Source organism: Dermochelys coriacea, chromosome 2, assembly GCF_009764565.3.
Source record: "Dermochelys coriacea isolate rDerCor1 chromosome 2, rDerCor1.pri.v4, whole genome shotgun sequence".
Lineage (NCBI taxonomy): Eukaryota > Metazoa > Chordata > Testudines > Dermochelyidae > Dermochelys > Dermochelys coriacea.
Window position 1 is genome coordinate 228,477,665 of NC_050069.1, and position 9,633 is coordinate 228,487,297.

Here is a 9,633-nt window from a genome sequence, read left to right on the forward strand (position 1 = left end):
TATCCTCACAGAGCAATTGAGCATGCCCCAGCCCAGGGCTATAGGGGCAAAGCTAGATTTTCACTGTAATGGCTGCACTAGTGTCAGGCACTGGAACTGAGAGCGTGAGCCTCTCTCTCTCCTATACTCTCAGTGATCCCCCTGTTGGCATTCAGGCAGCTTGGAGGAGGAAACCAGCTGATATAGAATGAGTGGAAGAAAAGGAGTAGATTGGGACAAGGAACAGAAATTATTACTGGGAGTGGCTGGGCAAGGAGACTCAGAGCTGGTGGGAAGGGGAAGGCAGATTGGTTGGGCAAAGGGACTGGGGCTCATGGAGGAGACTGGGAGTGGGAGAGTGATTCTGTAAACAGATGGGAGAGACTGGGAGCCAGTTGGCTGGTCAGAGAACACTGAGATCGGATGCGGAGTTGTGGGGAGGACTTGATGGACACAAGGACTCTGAGTAGGAACCATTGCTGATGAATCATGTGCATGTCAACATGCTGGAATTTCTGTTTTTTTCAGTTTGCTTTTTTAAATGTAGGAAATTACACACAGAAAACGGTGTTAAAAGTAGTATTAGATCATGTAATTAAAGACTATATTGTAATGCATGCACATAGAGGAGCGAATTAAGATTGCACAAGCAAATTTAATTCTGGAGTGTCCTAACTTTTGAGTGCTTGGCTTTGTCACCTTAATAATGCTCTTTTAACATAGCTTTGTGGGTAGTTATTTATAATGTTATTGCCTTCTTACTGAATTTATCTTTCAATGAATCTTTACATCACCTCTCAAGTTTATTCTCCAAGGTAACCCTTTCTTTAATATTTACATTCTTAAATATTTACACAAACCCACACCCACAGGCCACCAGTCATCTGTTTGCTGGCAAGCAGTTGAAGCAATTGTAAAGGTAATCTGCAAACGTTTTTCAATTAAAAATTTTATGGCTTGCTGTCCAATGCCTTAAATACGCCAGGTAGCCATGTCAGCAGCTCTGACCTTTAATCCCTAATTTCCTTTCCATTCTTGCTCCACAGCCACTTGTACTGTATGTCTGGGAAGGGCAAATTCCTCACCCAGCTTGCCAGCTAGCTTAGAGGCCTAAGCATGCAGTCACCAACACAGGACAGTAAAGTAAGTTACAAATATAGTGCAGTTTAAGGCTTTTAATACAGGGGGTTTGACGTTAAGGTTTGTATGTGAGCCCATGTCATGTTTAAATACTAATAATGTTGGTTATTGTGAGCAATCATGGTAAGCAAAATTAATATCTCTTGTTAACAAACAAACAAACAAACAAAAACAACTCTTGTCTGATGCTAATAGTGCTTCCCTATATAAAAGCTCCTGCCTTAAGAGAATCCCACTTCCCCTCTTAAGTAGGGGACTCCTCTAAGTTAGTAGTGAATTTACTCTTAACATCTTTCTCTCCTATGTATCATGAAGAACCTAGCAAAATTCATGTACTATAAAATAATAAATAATAATGTTTTGTTTCCCGGGGTAAGAAATTATTTTAATGAACACATTCTCTTCAGTAAGCAGAGTAAACTCTCTAACATGGGCCACTCCATTGGCCTTTTCCATTTCTAGACTCCTATCTTTCCACTAGAGCAGTGGTCATCAACCGGTCAATCACGATCAACTGGTCGATCCTAGAGGATCTCCTAGTCGACCGCAAACTCTGCCACTGCAGCAGGGCTACAGCTAAGGCAGGCTCCCTGACTGCCCCAGCCCCACGCCACTCCTGGAAGCGGCCAGCACGGCCCAGGGGTCTCCCACAGCGCACTTCTCCTGCTGGGAATGGGGAGCTGTGGCCAATGGGAGCTGCAGGGACGGTGCTTGCAGAGAGGGGCAGCGGGCAGAGCCACGTGCCCCCTGCTCCCCCCTTGACAATATGCAGATAACACCAGCTTCATTTAAAACAAAAACAACACAAATTGATTTAATAGTCATGTTGAATCATCTTCACAGGATAATTATTTCTTTCCTGCATAATTTAAAAAAAAAGTCACTTTCCAATTAATTGTATCAAGATCAATTGAAAATGCAGCCAGGTTCCTCAAGCTATTAATTTTCATGTAGCAGCCTTGTAATGTAAATGAATTCATATTATGCACATTTAACATACAGTACATTATTTTTTTCCTTTTTGTAAACAAAAGACTATTATAATATACGTAAATGTTCAGCAATGCACACGGTAATGTTAGCTGCTGAATCACATTAATATTATTAATAACTATCAGGTTAGCCCTCCTTTCACACCACAGTGAAAATCAGCCTCTTAATTTTAGAAGAGCAGATACTGCCAAACTATATTACCAGTAAAACTGTTTGGGATTTTTTTTGACAAAACATTTTTTCACTGGAAACTGATTGAAACTTTTCATGGAAATGTATCTGTTTCAACAGAGAGACACACCCACCTTAGAATAGCCCAGTAGCCAGAACACTCATAGGGAAAATCCAGATTCAAGTTCCTGTTCCTAGTCAAGGTAGCAGGGGAAATTGAAACTGGGTCTCCCACATCACATGTGAAAGCCCGAACCACTGGGCTGGAGTCAATCTCATGTTCAAGCTCTCATATCAGAGTTGGTCTACTTATTTATATAAAGTAAATAGTCATTGGGCCAAAGTAAAAGATACTGACTCTATTAACTGGCAATCAGGGCATTCACCTGGATGTGGGAGACCTGGATTCAGCTACTTGCTCTATGTGATTCAGAGCAGCAACTTGAACCTGTCACCCATCCCAGATGAGTACCCTAAACACTGAGTTATTGGCTATTCTGGGGTGGGCGAATCTATTTCCAGAGGTGCTGGAACAATCTGTATAGTGGGGGTGCTGAGAGCCATTAAACCAAACTATAAACTCTAAGTATGGTGGAAACCACTTCAAGCTACGGAATGCTGCCGCATTCCCAGCACCTCTAGTTCAGCACTTATGTCTATTTCCCTCTCATTATTTCACAAAAAATTCAAAATGTCTCATTTTCATTCCTCACCAGAACAGAACCAAATGTCAAATCCTCAAATTTTTGTGTGAAAAGGAAGGCTTGTTTTCTGGCCAGTCCTAACTTCAAATTCCTGCTGAAGTTCTTTGCATCCCAAATTCCCATGTAAATGCAGCGGCATGTTTTATTATGTTCCAATGGTATAGTCTTAATTCACTATAGCAAGAGCAAAATTCTCAAAAGCAGCCTCTGATTTTGGGTGTCCAGTTTGAAAGACCTTATATATTTAATTGCTAAACACGCACAGCTTTCATTGCATCCGATGAAGTGAGCTGTAGCTCATGAAAGCTTATGCTCTAATAAATTTGTTAGTCTCTAAGGTGCCACAAGTACTGCTTTTCTTTTTACAGCTTTCATTGACTTCAAATGGAGCTTTGGATGCACTTCTGCAAAAACAAATTGTTTCTGTTTTTTTCAGAACAAATGTTCATGTTACAAGAATGAAGAGCTGGCCAATAGTGCTTAATGTAAATATATGGCTTGCTTTCATTTGGCTTTTCAACTAATATAGAAAGCATTCATAATTGCTTGTTGTTTCATTGCATGTTGGAATCAATCAATAATTTTTTTTCACTGCTCTCATTTTTTCTTTCTTCTGTTTTTTTGCACTACCAGTTTTCCTTTCCTTATATGTATTGTGACGGGGCAAGGCATATCTTCTCTTATTCGAAAGGACTGCTCAGCATGAGGCGTGGCCCCAGGAGCAGTGGGCCAGCATTCTCGCCCCTTTTTTGTGTGGAGAGTCCCAGAAGGCCTACTTTGACTTGCCTGCCACGGATGCCACTGACCATACCCATCTGAAGGCAGAGATCCTAGCACAATCGGGGTAATGGCAGCGGTAAGGGCCCAGAGGTTCCATGAGTGGAAATACCAGGAGAACAAACCTCTGAGGTCCCAGCTATTCAACCTCATACACCTTGCGCGGAAGTGGTTACAACCCGAGGTATGCAGGCCGGAGGAGATTTTGGAGACCCTGGTCATAGACCATTACATGCGGGGACTGCCACCAGATCTCTGCAAATGGGTAGGCTAGAACAATTCGTCCACGTATGACGAGATGATCACACTGGTAGAAAGATAGATGACAGCCAGGGAATTGACCCAACTACCCAAGGAAGGCCCCTTTCGAAGCAAGCACCCGACCCCAACCCTGGAAGGTTGGGCAGCCAAACCCCTGGGGAGTCCTAGGTGGAAGAAGGGGGGGCCGAAAACCAGTGAGGACCCCAGAAGGAAGGGATTGACCTGAATGGGGGGAACCCTGGGACTAAATCCCCTAACCCCTGGGATAGGGGAGTGATTAAAAGCAATTATAGATGTTATGCATGTGGGGAGTGGGACACATAGCATCACAGTGTCCCAGCATCAAGGAGCCCATGCAATGTAACTTGGGGGATTGGGAGGTCCCATGCTCCCTTATCCACCTTGCAGGGGTCGCATTAGCCCCGCATAATTACACCAGGCCAGTGAGGATAAATGGAGCAGAGACTACAGCGCTTGTGGACTCTGGGAGTGCTATCACCCTTATATCAGGTAAGCTGGTAAAAAGTAGTCAGCCGCTACAAGCCAAACACATAGCAGTGACATACGTGCATGGGGCTGTGAGGCATTACCCTACCATCCCAGTGGAGACAGAGGTTCAGGGAAACCCCATTGAGGTGCCCGTGGGAGTAGTTTCTAAACTCCAATATCCTGTACTCATTGGGAGGGACTATCCAGGACTTGATAATTTACTTCCTCCGGAGAGGCTGGAGGGAGGTGGGGACCCTGAGGACAGTGACTTGTCACCAGGGGAATGTCAACCCCCAATGTTCGCTGAGATTTCTCAGGATCTGTTCTCAGCCCTCCGAAAGACCTGGAAGACAAAAAAAGAGAGGAAGGCCGCAAAGGCCTTGGGAACCCAGATCCTGACCCAGGGCCAGAAGATCTCCCTAGTAGGCAGATGGATGTAAGCAGCCAACAGAGAAACTTCCACCACAGAAGGTGAGCCAGAGGCTTCCCCCAGCCATGACGTCGGCGAGCCATTGGAAGAAGCAGAAGCCACCCCGTGGGAGCTTGGGCAGGTTGGTCCTGGGAGAGAGACTTTTGGGCAGCACCAGGCAGAGGACCCTAGATATGATAACGCCAGGAAAGAGATGGCCGAGATTGATGGGATACCCATGGATGGGAAGGTCCGGGGTCCCGGACCTTACTTTATAGTGAAGAAAGATCTCCTGTACCACGTGGTGCAAATGCAGGAGCAAGAGATACAACAACTTCTGGTGTCACGAAAACATCAAAAAGCCATATTGAGTCTCGCCCACAGTCATCTGTTTGGAGGACACCTAGGGGTAGAGAAAACCCAGGCATGGATCCTGTGGAGGTTCTTCTGGCCAGGAGTACATGAAGATGTTCAGCGATACTGCACCTCTTGTCCGGAGTGTCAGTTACATATCCCTCGCCCGCACTTGTGGGCTCCTTTGATACCTCTTCAATAATAGAAGTTCCTTTTGAACGGATAGCCATGGATCTGGTAGGGCCCCTAGAGAAGACAGCTTGGGGCCACCAACATGTGCTTGTTGTACTGGACTATGCAACCCGTTACCCGGAAGCTGTTCTCCTATGCAACACAGCTTCCAAGACAATAGCTAAGGAGCTAGTACAGATCTTTGCCCGGGTTGGGCTACCCAAGGAGATATTGACTGATCAAGGGACACCTTTCATGTCCAAGTTGATGAAAGATCTCTGTTCATTGCTCCATGTACAAGCCCTACGGACCTCTGTATACCATCTGCAAACAGATGACCTTGTGGAAAGGTTCAATAGGACCCTCAAGGCCATGATCAGGAAAGTGGTGAGCCGGCATGGGAAAGATTGGGATATCCTATTGCCTTACCTCAAGTTCGCCATCCAGGAGGTTCCGCAAGCCTCCACGGGTTTCTCTCCATTTGAACTACTATATGGGTGCCACCCTCAGGGCATATTGGATATAGCCAGAGAAGCCTGGGAAGAGGAGCCAAATCCCGGAAGGAACATAGTTGAACATGTACTGCAGATAAGAGATCGGATAGCCCGAGTTACGCCCCATTGTACGGGAACACTTGGAGAGAGCACAGGAGACCCAACGAACCCATTATAACCACCAAGCGAAGCTTTGACGGTTCCAACCAGGGGATCGGGTGATGGTACTGGTGCCCACAGCAGAAAGTAAACTGTTGGCCCAGTGGCAGGGACCCTACGAAATAATCAAAGCCGTGGGAGAGGTGAACTATAAGGTGCGGCAGCCAGGCCGCTGGAAATCGGAGCAAATTTACCACATCAATCTTCTAAAACTTTGGCACGATCGAGAGGCATGCTTAGTCATGAAGGAGACCCTTCCCCAGGAGGATAATTTACACGAGCAAGTGAGGATATCATCCAACTTGACACTGATCCAAAAGATCGAGGCAGCCGACATGATTAATCGCGACCAAGATGTGTTCTCTACAAAACCAGGGTGGACAACTGAGACCTATCACCATATCCGCACGATTCCCGGAGCCAAGGCAACCCTTGAGACCCTACCGAATCCCAGCAGCCAAAAGAGAAGAAATCAAGGACGAAGTAAAGAAAATGTTAGAATTAGGGGTTATTGAAGAATCTTACAGTCGGTGGTCCAGTCCAATTGTTCTAGTGCCTAAACTTGACGGTACCATGAGATTCTGTAATGACTTTCGCCAACTGAATGAAATATCCCAGTTTGATGCATACCCCATACCACACATCGATGAACTGGTTGACTGACTGGGTAGTGCCCGATTCTTGACTACACTGGATCTGACAAAAGGGTACTGGCAGATTCCTTTGACCAAAGAAGCTAAAGAAAAGACAGCATTCTCCACTCTGGATGGGCTATTCCAGTACACCGTCCTCCCTTTTGGGCTACATGGGGCCCCAGCCACATTCCAGTGCCTCATGGATAAGCTGCTGTGCCCCCATACTTGTTATGCAGCTGCATACCTAGATGTCATCATCCATTTGCCAGACTGGGGAACCCACTTGGAGAAAGTTGAGGCAGTACTGCGCACTTTAAGACGGGCTGGCCTCACTGCTAATCCTGCTAAATGCACCATAGAGCTAGCAGAGGCTAGGTATCTGGGATATGTTGTGGGAAGGGGCATAGTGAAGCCCCAAACTAATAAGCTAGAGGCCATTCAAAACTGGCCCCAGCCGACCCGAAAGAAGCAGGTCCATGCATTCCTAGGCATGGTAGGCTATTACCGACGTTTTATTCCCCACTTCACCACTAGGGCAAGTCCCCTAACGGACCTGGTGAAGGCCTGAAGTCCAGACATGGTAAAGTGGACCAACGCAGCAGAGGGGGCATATACAAACCTTCGGATGGCCCTCTGTAATGACTCCGTACTCATAGCCCTGGACTTTAACAGGGAATTTATTTTACAAACAGATGCTTCTGAGGTGGGGTTGGGAGCAGTTCTGTCGCAAATGGTGGGAGAAGAGGAACACCCGATCCTCTACCTAAGCAGAAAGCTTCTCCCAAGCGAACAGAAATACGCAGTAGTCGAGAGAGAATGCCTTGCTGTCAAATGGGCTATGGAGAGGCTGCGTTATTACCTCTTAGGCCGGCGATTTACTCTTGTGAAAGATCATGCACCCCTCCAGTGGATACAGCGGAATAAGGAAAAGAATGCAAGGGTCACCAGGTGGTTCTTATCCCTCAAACCATTCCAGTTCCGCATATGGCACAGGGCTGGATGCCACCATTGCAACGCTGATGGTCTGTCACGAGCATACTGCCTGGCATCCCAAGTTGCCCAACTCTATGGTGTTGAGCAGGGGAGGGGCATATGTGACGGGGCAAGGCCAGATAGCTATAGAAAAGTAGTGGGAGATAGATATATTAGCTCCAGGCTAAACAAATCCGTGGTACCAGGATGAGTGAAATGGCAGCTGCTCCAGGTCAATTAAGACACTTGGGGCCAATTAAGAACTTTTCAGAAGGCAGGGAGAAGGCTAGGTTGATTGGGACACCTGAAGCCAATCAGGGGCTGGTTGAAACTAGTTAAAAGCCTCCCAGTTAGTCAGGTGGGTGTGCATGTCAGGAGCTGTGGGAGGAAGTTGTGTTGTTGGAGAGGCTGAGTAGTACACACCATATCAGGCACAAGGAAGGAGGCCCTGAGGTAAGGGTGAAGTGGAGCTTGAGGAAATGGGGGCTGCTATGGGGGAAGTAGTCCAGGGAAATGTACATGTTATGTTTCTAAAAGGTCAGCTACCATAGCTGATACCCTGCGCTGGAGCCTGGTGTAGAGGGTGGGCCTGGGCTCCCCCTAAACCCCCCACATTTGCCCCCTGATTAATCACTGAGACTGGGAGACAACAGAGACTGTGCAAGGAAGGATAACTTCTCCTCACCTCCCTCGCTGGCTTATGATAAAAATGGCTCAGTAGACTGTGACCTTTGTCTTTAGAGAGAGAAGGGTTACGTGCAGGGTCACAGTGAGCCTCTGAGGCTAGTGAAATCCACCAGGAAATGCGGGACCCATGGAGGCATGGGCAGAGCTTTGTCACAGTATGGACTCAGTGCTGTGCAGGATAAAAACCACTTGTTAAAAATCTGATAGTACACTGAAAGGAAGTTTGGAATGATGTCCTTGCCTCCGATGGAATTTACTCCCCATATTAGATACTGCTGGCTCACCCTGCTAGGAGTGGCTTCTCCTTGGGCTTCAAACTTCTGAGGAACACATTTTTTTACCTTTTTGGAATGCACCAGGTTATATCAGAAATCATTTAAAAAATCTGTTGAAAGATACTTCAAGTGCCTCCCCCCCGAAAAGTCTTCACCCACACATCTAATTATACAGGCTGAACATTGTGCTATGCTCTTGATAAATTCAGTATCATTTTCAGGAACAGAGTATAAACATTTCCAGCAAATGTACTTAAAATATACTTGTCTGCCAAGTGGTGCTGTTGCCACTTTCCCTGCTAACGTTTGTGAGGATGTGGTTTTATTTTAATAGAAAAACAAATGAATAGATTCCCCTAGTCCCTCAGCTCCCTGAAAGAGCACTCATGTGAACATAGGGTTTATCATGGGCTATGTTTCTAGGAACCTCTTGTTAAATTATTACCAGCACATCAGTGTAATAATTCATATTTTCGATTTAGATTTATTAGCAAACCAGCCAAATCTATATTCTTCTTCCATATCCCACTATGTTGCCATCTTCTGAAAATTAAGCCTGAAGAAGGAAAAGATTATTAGGAGTTTTCAGTGATGTATGCCTTTACACTCTCATCATTGAGACTGCAAACAAGGGTGACAATTGGGATGGTGTTTCTTGAAATCTTGTTACTATGAATATTATATTGGCAACAGTGTTTTTTGTAGGCCAAGACTCTTCCTATGATTCTTCAGTATTATCACAAGCCAAGACTTTTTCTTTGATTATTAAGTATTGTTACATAAGTAATGCTCACTCTCCAAAGTGATCAATGTATCTTATGTTATATGAGCCAGAAGATTAAGAAGCTGGCAAATGGCAAATCATGTAAAGGTGTATACATCTTTTTGTGAGATCACAGAACTATAGAGATGTCGGACTGAAAGGGACCTCAAGAAGACATCAAGTCCAGCCTCTTGCACTGA